This window comes from Lissotriton helveticus, chromosome 1_1 (genome assembly GCF_964261635.1).
Source record: "Lissotriton helveticus chromosome 1_1, aLisHel1.1, whole genome shotgun sequence".
Lineage (NCBI taxonomy): Eukaryota > Metazoa > Chordata > Amphibia > Caudata > Salamandridae > Lissotriton > Lissotriton helveticus.
Window position 1 is genome coordinate 761,319,968 of NC_136057.1, and position 16,797 is coordinate 761,336,764.

Here is a 16,797-nt window from a genome sequence, read left to right on the forward strand (position 1 = left end):
AAAAATGCCACCTCCAAATTCTCCAAACCATGGTTCAACGATAACTTGAACTCTGATCGCCGCAACTTAAGGGCAGCTGAATGTCTATGGAGATCAAAAACTTCCCTGTATGATCTAAAAGTCCTCAGATCGGTTAGGAGCGCCTACAATAAAAAAATCAAGACATCTAAGGCTGATTTTTTTCAGAGCCCAACCTAGACGAGCCTCAAATCGCCCTAAAAAACTTTTTGAAATTGTCAAACAGCAATCAGCGAAAGCTCCCAATACCATCGACTCATCAGTTGATTCACTTTCCTGCACTGATCTGGCTATCTTCTTTATGGAGAAAACTAAATCAATCAGTCTTGACCTTGAAGCCAAGACGTCCCTTCTTACATCACTTGAGAGTATGGCTCATCCTGTCCTCTCTGCGAGTCTAAAGCTTATCAGTATTAGCACTAAGAACATGGCCACATGGGGCTCCTTCTCCAAAACCCTTCTTAGCATTAACCAGTCTATTCGCTTCAACGACCGACTGCCACCATCGGCCTTCAAAGATGTCAAGGAGGCCCTCATCCCCCTCTGGACTAAAATTGTGAATCCCTCTTTATCTCAAGGCGATATCCCCGAGTGTCTAAAAGCAGCTCAGGTTTCTCCCACTCTAAAAAAAACCTGATGCGGACAGAGCAGATCTCAGCAACTTCCGCCCCATCTCCAACATCCATACTCTGGCTAAGCTCCTAGAAAAATGCGTTCAATTGCAACTCTGCTCGCACATCGAGACTTTCAATCTCCTAGATCAACACCAATCTGGATTTAGGAGTGGTCACAGTACTGAATCAGCACTCATACACATCACTGATGAGATCTTAAACATGTTAGACCAGAATGAATCCTGCCTCCTAATCCTCCTTGATCTTTCCTCTGCATGCAACACGGTTAACCATGACAACCTCTTAGCTATTCCGGAACACAGGATGGGCCTTTCTGGCTTGGTACTGCAATGGTTCTCTTCCTTCCTGCATAATAGATCCAAAAGAGTTAAGGTGAATCATACCCTATTCCATCCGGCTGTAGTCTCCAAGGGGGTCCCGCAAGGATCTGCCCTTTCTCCTATACTTTTTAATGTTTTCCTTGAACCACTAGCGAACACTCTATCATCCATGAACATTCTTTTCCATATGTATGCGTATGACCCGCAACTTTATCTTAAAATCTTGAAAAGACTTCATCTCACTCAACTCCTCCTTGTCTTTACCCAAAGCTGGTTAACTGAAAACCACCTCCTGCTGAACACCGCCAAAACAGAATTCCTTATGATTTCCCATCCTAAGCTCATCCCCAAGATTGACCTCTGGATGAAACACCTCTCGACCTTCAACTGCCCACCAGTTATCATCGACTCAGCTAAATCGCTGGGGATCACCCTAACCTCAAACTTGAACATTAGGAAAAATATTATTAAGACTTGCAAGGGTGTGAACCACCAAATGAGGATTCTTAGAAATCTAAAACCATTCCTCCCTCAAGAGGACTTCACGCAGGTGGTACAAGCACTTGTCCTAGCGAGGCTAGACTATGGGAGCGCAACGCTCTTTGGCCTCCCCAAATATACCATGGCCCTGCTCAGGTCCTCGTTGAATGCCGCTCCCAGACTCGTCTCCTGTACAAAAAGAAATGAGCACATATCCCCAGCCTTAAGATGTCTATAGTGGTTACCCTACGAAGCAAGAATACAAATAAAGATTGCTTGTCTGACGCATAAAACCCTCCACTTCAAAACCCCTGGCTACCTGGCTCAAAAACTGGAATTATCAGGAGGGGGCAGACCCTCAAGAAGTGCAAATTCTCTACTACTGAAACCTCAGACCTTTCGCAAAAAGAAAACGAGGCTCAAAGCCTTCTCTGGCATGGCACTTAGGATCTGGAACTCTCTCTCACCGGAAATTTGCAGAATCCACTACATGCTGCTTTCAAACGTGAAGTAAAAACAATCCTAATGAACAAGTTCCTGCCTTAATTATTAATGGTCCATCTGTTTGCGTAATGTCCTTTCTTGATGTTGTTGTTTTGCCTAACAATTGTAATGCCTATGATTCTCTGCCTTACCTTATTAAGTAAGGTTTGCTCGCATCCTTGTACAAAATTAGTAGCTCATTATGTTACCCTCTCTTACCATCTCTTCAATGTCCCCTTACTTTATTCCCCGCTCCTTTACTGTGAAGCGCTCTGATACCCTTCTTGGTTTTGTTCGTGCTATAGAAAACATTTTAAATAAATAAACATGCCTTTCTTTTAACATTTTTCTGCCCACAAAATGCAATCATAAAAACAAGTACAAGAGGGCCTTGCACTCCAGCTGTAGGGCACAGAGCTCTAGCTAGGAGTGCTAAAAAATATATGACAAGCTATCCTTGGGGCATGGATTTATTGACTCAGGATACTTACCAGGGGAGAGGTGTGGCGCCGCGGCCAGGGCACTGACGCTGGAATCTGGGGATCAGGGTTCGATCCCCGGCTCCGGCGGCAGGTTAGCCCAGCACCATGCGACTCTGGGCAATAGCTTGCTTAATCTTCCCGACGGCCCCAGCGCCTAGAGACCCTAACGGGTGATTGTGCGCTATACAAATGTGGCTTATTATTATTATTATTATTATTACCATCTGTTGTAAATATTTAGGGTAGGGGTGCATGGTCCCCATCCCCAAGCCTCTAGGAGACCCTATCCTATGGGGCCAAACTTCAATTAAAAGGGAACGGTACATACAGCCCCTTTCGCTGAGCCTCAACAGGCCTTGTAGATCCAATTGCTGATGGCCGACCTTAAATTAAAGGTGTGGGGAGCACCTTACCTCTCTGCCCAAGCCCTGAAAGGCTCCAGACACACTATCCCCTGGGCCAGCTCACTCACTGTGTCCCGGAGAGCCATCCCTAGGACATTATAGTTTTCCTACCTATGAGGGTGCAGGCAGGGAAACACATGTCTGCTCCCACACTGTGGGATCATTAAAAAAAAGCTCCAGCTGGGTTGGAGCAGACATATGTTGATGTGAGGTTGGAGTTTTTCACAAAAAAAAACCTACAAATTTACTGAAAAAACTAAAGGTTAAAGGAACTTCAGCGTTGGGTGAACATGACAATTAAAACATAGTGTTATAAATGAACAAAACTACTGAAATTTACCAGTTATCATTATCTCAAGTAACTATACCTCACGCTCTAAGGTAACTATGCCTTGTACCCTCACCATACACTGCTAATGACCTCAGATATTAAATCACGTGTGACATGTTCACTCACATCATTGATAATATCACTGCAACATTTGTAATTAGATTATTGATGAGACAACTGTGCATGGCAGTGGTATGAGCTAGAGTTATCTGGGGCATGGCAGTTAAGTGTTACATTAAAAAAATAACTCCTGATCCTAAGGAAACATAAAATCGTGAGACCAGGCATAAGGAGCCTGCTGGACTGGCTACAGCAACTATGCAATTAAACATAATTGACATATAGAGGCATAATCATTATTGGTCTTAATCAAAACAAGTTTATTCATATTATCAACCCTAGAGACAATTCCAGATATATCATGATTGAACAGGCATGAATTATGGTCAAACATTTACCTTTTTGCAAATTATATTTTAAGAGCAAGGATGAGGCTTTTCTGCTTTAAGGTCCAGGGAATGAGATAACAACATGAAAAAGCCATGTGTTGACTAAGTTTTTCTATCCTGGCTGATTAAAAAGGACTACAATGTATTTTGCTAACACTCTACTTAACCATCTATGAATCACCCCACCTTCTCTTCACATCATCCACATAGGGTGGATGCATGTTTGCAATAGAGTCACGTGCAGAATTTTCAGTCAACCATACACAACTATCATAATATGTCTATGTCTTTTCCTCTCCTTACTGACAAGTCCATATATCTCTACAAAGGGACTGCATCCTTTATTAGGAATCCCACAAGTGACTCACCTCAATGAAACACTCCGTATATCTCTTCAAAAGTAAATTATTGTATCACATAAGAGCCTACTCCTTTAATATCAACGTCCAAATTCAGCTGTCACACTATGCTCTCGAACACCAACTCTCTCAACTCCTTTTTCACAACCACCATGATTGATCTTTCCTGCACACAGCATCTTGCATTAATTCCCTGGTTACTCGTAGTTTCTAAAATACAGTCATGATCTATTTGCAGTAATTGAACTTTGAAATATTAATATACCTAGGTTTCATGATACAAACCCCATCAATAAGGTTCTGCGTGAGTACTTTTGGATATTTTTAAATGTCCACATTATTAATATGCATCCAAAAGATATCCAGAACGCTTTTATTTTTGTAGCAAAAAGATTTGTGGAATGATTCCTTGCATTGAAAACTGTACTTGTCTACTTTGCAACGGTAGATAGCAAAATGTTATGTTTTTATTTCAAGTTAAAACCTTTGCTTTAACCTTAACTAACCCCAAGTCTAAAATAGAACCTAGTAAACATAATCTAATGAAATAATGACAGGGTTATACATTTCATAATTTGTTGGCATTAGCTCCTATAAAATTATGTGTATCTGTGATAAAGACATCTGACTGAACTATTAGATGTTATACAATAATTGGATTTCAAGTACTATCATAGCGCGATGTCAGCAGATGTAATACATTTATATAAAGGGATTCAGAGTTCTCTTTTTAGGGTATCTTAATGTTCTACTTTGTGATTTGTTCATTTATCTTTGGCTAATTTAGCTAATGTATCCTCTCCATTTTTGTATTTAAGTTACTTATTTTCCCTCTTTTTGGTGTATAAAGCATCATTCCACCACCATGAAGGATGTATTTCCCATCTGCAGAAATAATTAGGATGTTTTAAATAAATTGAAAGTTCATTTGACTCTACTATTCATGGCACTTTTAAATTCCCTCAAAGATGTAATCGTCTTGTAACTTTACTCATAAGAAGAAACTGTCAAAAAGACTGCTTTCTGTCATCACCCCCTACTAAGTGCGCAATTGCTGTACAATAGCTCTTACAAGATTCTCAGCAAACTAAAAAATGCAGATTGCCTTGGTGGGTTACCTGGCAAGGTCCTGCTGCCGCTCAAGTGTACAATATGTCTGGATAAATGGAAGATTTCAGTTTACAGTGTTGTCAACGTTGTCCATCGCAACCTAATCTAAAAAGTAAACACAAGATACATTGAACTAATTAAAAGGCAAATCAATTAAGAACTAGCACAATAAATCGCATTGCAGAAAAATGGTCTTTTCATAGATCCCCCCACAGACACATACATACATACATCCGATTTTTTTGTTATATTGGCACCTTTTGCTGACTTCCTTGGAATTCTGCGCATTGAGAGTCAGCTACACAATAACTCACTACGTGCCCTTGGCCCAAAACATGACACTTTATTGGACACGACTTACTGACATATTTAACTGTCAGGTATGTTCATGGTAAAGCTTTGCAATTCCTGCACAGGTGGCATAAATGTAAAAAGTCAATAGGGGGATGTGCTCCATCCATCTTTGGGATTTTAAAACTAGTCACTGCTACAGTCTAAACATTTTGGTAATATTTAAACCCCCTCTGAAATTAGGTAAATAGTAAAGTGTATCATAGAACCTGCACAGCCAAGATGCATAATGTTTAAAAGTGAAGGATGAAAGTTGGGCTTACTAACATATTTATGTAGTAGCAGGATCAGCAAAGTGCTATCACTGCATTGGCATTTGCCAAATTCCCTTTGACAAGTTTGCCCTATTATTTAAAAGCATGCTTGTATAATTGGGGGTACACAAAGACATAGCAGTTTAATTCTTGCAACATTTTACTATGCAATGACATTTTTTTTTAAACTTACGAATTTTAGTACAAACGCCACAAAAATCAATTGTAGAAAGTTGAGTATGTTCTGCTTTCACAGGGAAAAGTTTGAAACCTATTTAAGTCAGTCCAAGACCCTCCAGTAGTACCTGTAATTAGATTCATTTCCAGCTCATAGTGCCAGAAGGTGTGACGTAAAAGTGCCAAAAGGTGTGACGTAAAGCATAATTGATACTCATCCAGAAGGCAATGGGGTTGCTTGGCTCAATAATCTCTACTGTGGCTCACCATCAGCAAGAGGAGAACATAAGATTACAGAAGCTGCCATTTCCAGGTACCACTAAAGCTGTACTTGGGAGATGCATTTAAATGAAAAGTGGGGGAAGCTCACATTTAGTTCACTTAGACTAGGCCGTCTGATATCTAACTCCCCTGTCACAGACAATAGACAGTAGAAAGGGGGACTTTGAAGCAGGTATTCTCAATAGCAAGCTCACTTCAGTGGTGGGTACTCGAAAGACACCCAGTTTGAGTGGTGTTTCCTTAGATGTGGAGAGGATAATAAAGTATCATTGAATATGGAAATAATAAATAACATATCTGCCAATTATACGAAAAGTTCACCTTAGAGAAGAATGTATGTTCTGCAAATTTGTGTGTTAACTAATGCACCTTTGCTGTAAGTTGGCCATTTCTGAAAAGCACGACTAAGTCACTGTAATACTGAAATTCATACATCAAAAAGTACTTTGAATTCAGGAAGCATTCAAATATGTTTTGCATATTTCCTCACCCTGGTTGCGTTTCATTATTTTGGATCAACAATTTTGAATTATCTTTTTTTGACCTGATAACGCACCGTACAATTGTTTTGCCTTTTTGAATTTTTGTGCTTGTTTTTTCACTCTAGTCCTTCGTTGCTAGTGATTAAGAGAAATCCTCCAATGGGAGCAACAGTTGTGACATTTTAAAGATCAAGAGTTGTGTGTGCCATTTGCATTTTTAATTGGAAAGCACTGAAGAAGGCATTTTAGCTGAAATGGGTCTGCTACAATTAAAGAGATTACTTACGCTCCATTACTGACAACTGCCAGTAGGTAATATACATATTGCCTACTGGCAGTTGTCAGTAGGTAGTTATAGTTAGGACCTAGTTTCCATACAAAAGAGTTTTTTTGTTTTGCCATTAATTTTGGAGCCGTATGACTAATCTTCACGAAATTTTCACAATTAGTATGACCGGCAGTTCAAGTGCTGTGTTGAAAGATTCGGGGTGGTTCATCAAGCAGAGACTGAGAAAAAAGGGGGTCCAGAACACATTTGCAATTTACCATAGGGAGTTTAGACACGACTACAGCCCGAACTTCGGAACCTAATTACACCAAATTTGGCAGAAAGGTAGCTCACGGTCCTGGATTGGGACCTATTTATGAATTGGTGTAAATAATTTTAGTAGTTTCCAAGATATTAAAAGAAAACCAAATCGGGATATTGAGGGACATGGATCTTCTGAGGACCCGAAAGTTCCCGTGATTAAATCTGACTGTCTGCCAACACTTAAACCAGGAAGTGTTTGCAGCCAAAACAAAGTTAGAAAAAAAGAAAAGGTTGCAGGGTAGGAATAGCCTGATCCCCTAGCACTGGTCTTGGGTAGGCCTGGTTGTGACATTCCGCTCCGTTCACGGAGTTTGCAGAGTTTTTTACACTGAACTTCAATGACATCATTCATTACAACATTGATGACATCACTGATAACATCTTAGCATCAGTGTTATCATCATTGAAGACAACACTGGGCACGTTGGGGCCATCAGTAGTCCACCATATAGCCTGTCCATTCATTTCAGTTTTAAAACTTCTTTCAGTTCACTGAGCAATTGGGGTTTGGCAGCAATAATGCTACACAGTATAATGTTTTTCATTCACAATATAAGTGCCTGAATTTAATAACACATTACTAAGTATAACAGCAATAGACAAAGACAGACTGCAATTAACACACATCGTTACAGAAAACAGTGCTTGATGGAGTGGGTGAATTTACTGCCAGCAGAATGACTCAGATGAGAAGTATTGCATAAAGTAATTATTCTTTGCTAGAGCTGGATCATTTTGCTGCCGTGGGATGCCAGTATTCTTACTATAGGCAAGTTGAGACTTAGGAGGAGCAGGTTATGACTGCGACAGAAAATAGTCTGTACACCCAAATACAAAGTGTCCCCCATTAATGAATTAGAAAGCTAAAAAAGTGACCCCTGTTTGCACTGTGGGATAGTTTTGAACTTGTAAAAACATGAAGAAGTGTTTTGGAAACTATGGCAGACTTCATGGATTTGAGCTGCAGGCAATATTCGTTACTATTATTAAAGAAATCAACAGTAAAAAGCAACCCAGAATATCATTAAAAAAAGCCAACAAAAAGCCATATAATTGGCCCAGACACTGATCTCTCCCATCAGCTTTTCAGAAACTGCCTGATTGCCACATAGGCTAGTATGTCCCTGCGTTGGAAGCAAGCAGCCAATCTGCCCTTCAAACTATCAGCAAAACTACTATTATAGCCATAGCCTGGTCATAATCTCGGAATGTTCAATTCATGATTTTAGTGGCAGAGGACTAATGCTCCAGAGAAGGTTAGGTTCAAACTGATTTTAAAGGAGAGCAGATCTATACAAATTAGCAATTCCAGCAGTAAGGCTATTACCATGGTAGTATGAGAACATTATGGAGACGCTAAAATGCAGGGTTCTTGCCTCTTTTTCCTTTCTTTCATTCAGGGACAATATGTGGCTGCAGGCAGAGATATACTTTTTCTGCTGGAAGCCTTCACTCCCGATTAAGTTTTAGAGCACCTGGTTTTTAACAAATTGCAAGCATGCCTAGCAGTCAACACTAGCCACATCAAATCAGGGAAAAGAAAGGCATGCTGGTGTAATGTTTTATTCGGCAGTCGAACAGGGACAGAAAATAGGATAGGGCACCAAAGTAAATGTGATCTTCATTAATGAATTACAAAGCTGAAGAAGTGGACAATGTTTGCAAATTGGGGCAGTTTTGAACTTATAAAGATGTGCTGTGTAATTATTTTGCAAGATATGGAAGACTGCGTGGATTTGAGCGTGTAGAAGGTCACGTTTGCTTTAATTTCAGAGACATCAACAGTTAAAAACAGAAGCAGACCATAAAACAGACTCACAATTAGCCAACAAAACAGCCCATATACTAACATGTCTGAACAGCCCGCCTGGAACTGCCTGATTGTATATAGGCCAGTCTGAACTGTATACATAAAAGTGGCATCTGTGATTTTTTTCAGCCCAATCTATTTGGTAGACTAGGTATTTATCACATTGTAGTTTCTTCACACATTCAGCTAAGTTTCATGAATTACAATATTTAACATCATTAGCTGTTTTGTGAAACACTGAACTACACTTTCCAATACCTATTCAATGCCTGTGAAAAGGTTGCAAGCAAGCTGTAACTCATATCTCAAAACACAAGAAAGGTCACAGTGATAAGAATTATCTCCTGAACATCGTTGTAAGATGAACATAAATATGACCAAACTACATACTACTTATGTAGTGCAGAAGAGTCCCCTTCACTGGTATGCACATGTTCTATGATAATGACTATTCATATTTGACTGCTGGCTATTCATTGAAGTCATAGTCACTGTTTAACACATCTAAAACCATTATTGTAAGCACTCCTGCATAATAAATTCACTGTTATTAACAGCAAACTTAATTAAAGAATTGGTAATTCCACAAGGCATTTGACCCCACATGCATCAATCTAGGATTTTGCATTTCTTAAATAGCGAAAATTAAGGAATCGCTATTTAGGAAATGCAAAATCCTATGCATCAAGAAATCCTAAAAGTTTTTAGGATTTCTTAATTTTCGGAAATTGCGATTCCTTAATTGCGAATCGCAATTAAGGAATGGCATTACATTGATTCCTATGGGCCTAGAGGCCCATAGGAATCAATGCCGTTTTGCATTTTTTTTTTGCACTCGCAATTTGTTGATGGATTGCAAGGGTGCAGAGGGGGGTCCAAAGGACCCCCCCTGCACCCCTGAAATGTATTTTCAAGTGCATGTTTCACACACACATGTCCTAAGGACATGTGTGTCTGTAACATGCAAGTTTAAAAAATGCATTTTTTTGCTTTTTTATAAATTTTCGCAAATTAACACGAGGGTCAACCTCGTGTTAATTTGCACTTCCAATTTCAAAAATCGCAATTTTTTAAAAATTGATGCATTGCAATTAAGGAATCGCACAAATGCGATTCCTTAATTGCATTTGCATTTTTAAGAAATGCAAAAAATAGCGAAATATGGCACTCTGTTTGATGCATCCCAAAAACGTATTTAGGAAGTGCAAACGGCCGAATTTACCGATTCGCACCGTTTGCACTTCCTAAATAGGTTGATGCATGTGGGGGTTGATGTGTTACTTCAAGCATAACCCACAATTTAGTGCATTTCAAGATACAGTAAAATGAACTCAATTATCATGTACCACTAATAACACTTAACCATATTTAGCAATATTGTGTTGTGGCTTTTTACTGGATAATAAAATTTCATGTATTCGATTTCTACAATTCAATGAAAGATCTACTGTAGCCCGGATGGGTACCATTTGTATATTTGGTCAGAAGTAAATAGGCATCTATAGATTATGTTGTTGATGTCCTATCTGCTCAAATCCTTTAGGTCTTGAACTATGCTTTACTTATTTTATTTACATTCACTAACAGACAATGCACAACTGCACAAATGTTAATGGAGCTCTGTTGTTCATAAAAGCACTTGACCTAAGGCATGAGCAGGGCGGTATTTCTGTTGTCTTTCACTGAGCACTCACTTGGGGACCTGGAGGAATAAGGTCGTTGTCACTTTTTACACTTCATGGAAATCACTGCATAGTAGCACTGCATGGTGAGCCCCATTTTAAAATAAAGTTTGCTTCTTTAGGGTTGAGTGCATATGATGTACATATGCATTGCACACACATACATATGCAGATGGTAGCTGGCTAATGTCCTTCTTTTAAGTTCACCTATACTCCAGACACTGCTGCTTGCCAGTGAAGAATGACCACCTGCCTCCTAGTCCCAGGCATCAGTGGCAGACACTAAAAGCTTCAGTTTGTGGTCTGTATGAGACCAATCACCAATAGAACTGCCAGAGCCAATGTGGGTCTCTTGTTTTTGTCGCTCTCTCCCAACGTTTACAGCACCCATTTTAGGGCATCCTCACTGCTCATTCATCATTCCTACATCTCATCTCTATTTCTCATCCATCATTCCTACTTCTCCTCCCTATATCTCATCCATAATCCCTACTTTTCAGTTATCATCCCTACTTCTCATCTCTGCTTCTCATTCATCATCCCTACTTCTCATCCATCATTCTTACTTCTCATCCCTACTTCTTATCCTTAATCCCTACTTTTCATCCATCATCCCTACTTACATCTCATCCATCACCTCTGCTTCTCATCCCTATTTCTAGTGATTATCTCTGATTCTCATCCATCACCCCTGCATCACAGCTATCATTCCTACTTTTCATCCATAGTCCCTACTTCTCAACTATCACACATCATGCCTATTTCTCATCCTTACTTCTCATGGATAATCCATTATCCTGACTTCTCATCACTACTTTTCATCCATCATCCTTCCTTCTCATTCTTCACCCCAGTCATATCAACACACTTTCAATGTTGTGAATCAGACCTTCATACTGATTGGTTGGCAACAGCCAATCAGAGTTAACCCCTTTGATGCGCGCGTCAGCCAACGGCCGTCGCAAGCACTACCTCTGTAGTGCTGCGCACGTCCATTGGCCAACACGGCCCGCCCATTTATTCAAACCGCCACACCGCGGTGGAATTCGCGTCGCGGTTAAGTGAGTGGTCTGCATTCTATTGGTCTATTCTCTGAAAAAACAGCCTTCTCTTTGTAAAATGTTTGCTTTCAGTAAATCAAAGGATGTACAGCATTTCATTTTATTTGTGCGAGTTCTTTTCAGTTTACACACACGGCTTCTACAGAATGTTCTGATAGTTTGAGGATCTTCAAATAGTTGGACTTAAAATCAAGCTGGGTCCTTTCAGCATGGGCCATAAATCAACACTTGGAGACAGGGTTACACAGGTCATCTAGAGTAATACCGTTCCTTTTTAAAGTTTACAATGTACGAAAAATATGCTTAAGATCAACTCTTCAATACTTTTATTTGGAAGCCTTTTTTGGTTTCAGCTTCATTTGGAATAAATAACATGTTTTAGTTTGAGGCTACCTTTAGGTCTGAGAGCTGATTTGTTTCTTTCCTTGCAGTTTGCAGATGTCACTTCACAGATGTAAGGCCTGACTGGGCCTCATTTATGTAGGAAACCAGGAAGAGGAAGGTCTTGGGCAGAGTGTTTGCTTATAAAACTGAAACCAGTTTCCAATTAACTGTATAGTCCTCACTCCAAAAGTTCATTTATGGCCTAACCAATGCTCCCTGTCTCCCCCAAAATATCACAGTGAAATTGAAATTGAAATTGAAATTAAAATATTTATAAAGCGCACATACACCACGCGGTTTCTTGGCGCTAGGACACCAGACCAAGGGGGAGTGAAGAACCGGACGACTAACGTGAGAAAGCTTGGGTAAACAAAAATGTTTTTAAGGATTTGCGAAATCCTGAATAATGGATAGAGAATCTAAGGGAAGGAGGAAGGGCATTCCAAAAGGTAGGCGCAAGCGTAGAAAATGTTGCGCCACCTGACCTCTTCTTAAAACGAGGGACAACCAGAAGGGATTGTGAAGAGGATCGCAGCTCTCTGCTAGGACAGTATGTCTTGATCTCAGAGGAAATAAAGTGAGGGGCTGTCCCTGCCCTAGCCTGGAAGGTGATACAACCCATCTTAAACAAGGCACGCTCCCGGATAGGCAACCAGTGCAGAGCTTTGAGCAGCGGGGTAACATGATGGGACTTGGACAGATTGTAGACAAGTCGAGCTGCCTGATTCTGCACCAGTTGGAGTCTCCGAAGATGGTAAGCGGGGAGACCATTATACAAGGCGTTGCCATAGTCCAAGCGGGAGATCACCATCGCAGACAGAATGAGTTTGAGGGCACAAAAAGAAAAGAAACGGGACACCTTACGGATAGTGCGAAGAGTGAGAAAACAGGAGGAAACAACTGAACTAATCTGGGAGTGCAATGTGAGGTGCCCGTTGAGTTTAATCCCTAAGGTTTTAACCAAAAAAGAAGGGATGGGTGGGGGACCCAGGGAAGAAGGCCAAAAGAGAGGGGACCAGGGACTGGAGGAGCCTCCCGTCAGCAGCAACTCGGTTTTGTCGGGGTTAAGCTTCAGATGGTTAAAGCTCATCCAGTCCCTAATAAACAACATAATAGAGTGAAAGTTGTGAATGGACTCAGGAGAAGAAGATAAATTAAAAACCAATTGGAGATCGTCAGCATAGTTGTAAATGGTGACGTCCATCTGCTGAAGTGCAAAAATAAGAGGGGAAATGTACAAATTGAACAACAAAGGAGACAGAGAAGAACCTTGTGGCACTCAGCAGTGGACCAATTGAGGGGGAGCAGAGAAATTGGCCAGATGGACGGCCTGAGTGCGGTCCTTTAAAAAGGATGCTAGCCAGGCCAGGGCGGACCCCCTGATGCCGGCCGCCTCGACACGGGAAAGAAGGATGGAATGATCCACCGCGTCGACGGCGGCGGATAAATCAAGGAGGACCAAAGCCTGGGGCCGGCCAGCATCCATGCCCTCTCTGAGGTTGTCCATCACAGAGAGGACAATGGACTCTGTGGAGTTCGCCGGGCGGAACCCAGCCTGACAAGAGGCTAGGCAGCCGTTCTCCTCCACGAAAATACTGAGCGTTCTAGTGATGTGACGCTCCAGAATTTTGCCAAGGAAAGGGAGGAGGGAAATAGGGCGGTAGTTAGCAAGGTAAGATGGGTCAGAACCGGGCTTTTTTAGAATAGGGATGATGATTGCCGATTTGTGAGACTGGGGAACAGTACCATGAACCAGAGAATTATTGAGAAAAGTGAGCGAGGGGGAGGGACAGGTGGAATAAATTTGTTTTAAAATGTGTGCGGGACAAGTGTCAGATGGAGAGCCTGACTTAACCGTCGAGACGAGAGACAGGAAATCTTCTGTAGTCAGGGGAGGGAAGTATTCAAGGTACATCTGAGGAGAAAAGGGCTGTGGATCCGAGTAAGAGGGGGGAGGAGGGATAACGTTAGACTTAATAGCTGAGATTTTGTCTGAGAAGTAGCTATTAAGTGAATCACAGAGGGTCTGGGAAGGGGAGGGTTTGAGGGTTACTCTATCAGAGAATGTCAAATCTTACACACTAGAGAAAATTTCTCTGGGCTGGTTTTCAGCGAGTAAGATTTTCGAGGAGAAGTACTCGGTTTTGGCAAGAAGGATGGACTTCTAGTATTGGTTCAGAAGAGTTATGTACTGGATTTTAAGAGTGGAACAGTAAGTACGTCGCCAGGCACGCTCCGCTAGCCTGAGAGCCAGTTTTTCCTCTTTCAATGCGGTATTGAACCACCTGTTGGCGTCATAATTGCGCCTGGCAGAGACTCGTCTGAGAGGGGCCACCTGATCGCAACCTCTGCTGAGCCAGTTATTTAGGGAATCCATTTGACAGTGGATGGGAAGATCTTGAAGATTAGGGCAAGAGGCAGAAAGGGAGGAGCAGAGTAATGGCACGTCCACATGAGTCCAATTCCGGGCCCATGTGTTCCTAGGAAGGGGAGATTTCCTAACAAGGCTAGGGTGCAGAGAAAAGGAAACTAAAAAATGATCAGACCAAGTGCAGGGAGAGACCACCAGGGAGGAGACAGGACAACTGAGTGACCAGACCTGGGCCAGAATATGGCCATGGATATGAGTGGGACTGTGAACATGAGACACCAGATTGAAGGAAGAGAGGGAGTCAGAAAATTCTTTAGACGGAAGATCTTCAGCTGGATCAGTAGGCCAGTAATTAAAGTCGCCAAGCACCAGGATGGAGGAGTTATTAACTGCTAGAGTAGCCAGCAGGTCCTGGAAGGCGTGGAGGAAGTGAACTGCATTCTGAGGGGGACGATACACAAGCAGGCAAGTAAGAGGTGGGGAAAAGGAAGCAGAGCGAACAACTAAATAATCAATCATAGCAATGGGGGGAGCTGGTAATATCTGGAAGTGAAGGTCCGTGCAAGCGATGAGAGCCACCCCACCACCAGCCTTACCGGCCGGGCGGTCGGCACGGATGGCATAATAGGAGGGGGGGAGGGTGGCCAGGAGGGTTGGGAGTAAGCATGGGCGGATTTTGCGGATCCACGATTCACGGATTTGCGTATTCACGGATCGTGGATCCGCAAAATCCGCGTATTTGCGGATTAGCGTATTTGCGGATTTGGGGCGGGGCTTCCATGCGAGTGCACATGCCTCTTGTGTGTATAAAAGGTCAGAGACCGATCAGAGCAGCGGATTAAGAAGATACAGAAGCTCCTGGTCACAGGAACAGCACGAGGATTGCGCTCGTGAAAGTCAAGGATGCAAAGGCCTCTGTCCAGCATCACAGCTGATTTTCGATGGTATATTTGGGAAGAGGGCACAGCCGCCCAGCCTTGACAACGCTCACGATTGTTTTTCGGGCCGATGAATGAGTCACTGAATTTAAGCTTCAACTAGGGCACATGCTTAAATGGCTAAATGTATAGTGCTTTCACTACACTACACTACAGCTGCCTAAAGTGCCAGAGAGTTGTCTACAGCGACCAGGTGTGTGTTACTATGCAATAGTGCCGAAGGGCGCAGGGGTCCCTTGAGTGAGCTATAAAAGCTCCTGGCCACAGGAACTGCACGTGGATTGCGCTCGTGACAGTCAAGGATGCAAAGGCCTCTGTCCAGCATCACAGCCGATTTTCGATGGTATATTTGGGAAGAGGGCACAGCTGCTTGGCCTGTTAACTATTTTACGATGGCGCCGGCAAGCTGCCAGCGCCATCCTAAAATAGTTACTAAATTAGCTTCAACAGGAAGCTGAATAGATAAAATAAAGCAGATGCACGAGCGCCTGCTTGATTTTATCTATTAGTGCTTCCTGTTGAAGCTAATTTAGTAACTATTTTACGATGGCGCTGGCAGCTTGCCGGCGCCATCGTAAATTAGTTACAACAACAGGCCAGGAAGGCTTGAACTTTTGACCTCGGAATCCGCCGCTCGCGGATTGCGAATTTTTGGTAAATTCGCGAGAGTTCGCGGATCGCGGATTTACTGAAAATCCGCGAAATCCGCGAGCGTAGCGGATTTTGCGCTCATGCTTAGTTGGGAGAGAGTCCGGACAGAACCAAGTCTCCGTAAGAAACAGAAGATCGGGTTGGTGCGTGTCTAGCTACAGTGTTGCACAGAGGCCCATGTAAAAGGGAAGGAAACAATGTAAATAAAATTAAATGCTCTACAGCCTTGAATTCACTGACAGCAAGCATACAGATGTATTTCCTCTCCTCAGTCCGCAGTCCTCAGACAGCATGTGCTAAGAGAAGGCTGTTTTTCAGTGCATAGATAAATAGAATGCATCCATCTCTCTTACCTCTGATTGGCTGTTACCCACCAAAGAGTGAGAAGGGGTGTTTCACAACATTGAAGGTGAATTGGTGTGACTGAGGAATTAGAATGAAGTAGTGGGGATGATGGATGAGAGGTAAAGATGAGAAGAAGGGATGCTGCATGAAGAATCGAGATTATGGATTAGAAATGGGGATGAGAAGTAGGGATAATGGAAAAGAAATAGGGATAATGGATTGCAAGTAAGGATGATGGATGAAAAGTAGGGATGGGTAGTAGGAATGATGAATGAGAAGTAGGGATAATGAACAAGAGGTAGGGAAGAGAAGTAGGGAGGAGTAATATGTATGATGTATGATGGAT

The 16,797-nt window shown here is 42.0% G+C and overlaps 1 long non-coding RNA gene across 1 annotated transcript in view; it reads right to left on the reverse strand.

Annotated features, from left to right (window-relative positions):
• Positions 1-16,797, reverse strand: part of LOC144816928 (uncharacterized) — a 436,599-nt gene that overhangs the window by 316,777 nt on the left and 103,025 nt on the right. The window contains exon 2 of the long non-coding RNA XR_013606930.1: positions 5,080-5,176. This is a non-coding gene — a long non-coding RNA (uncharacterized LOC144816928). The remainder of the gene's footprint in view (positions 1-5,079; positions 5,177-16,797) is intronic.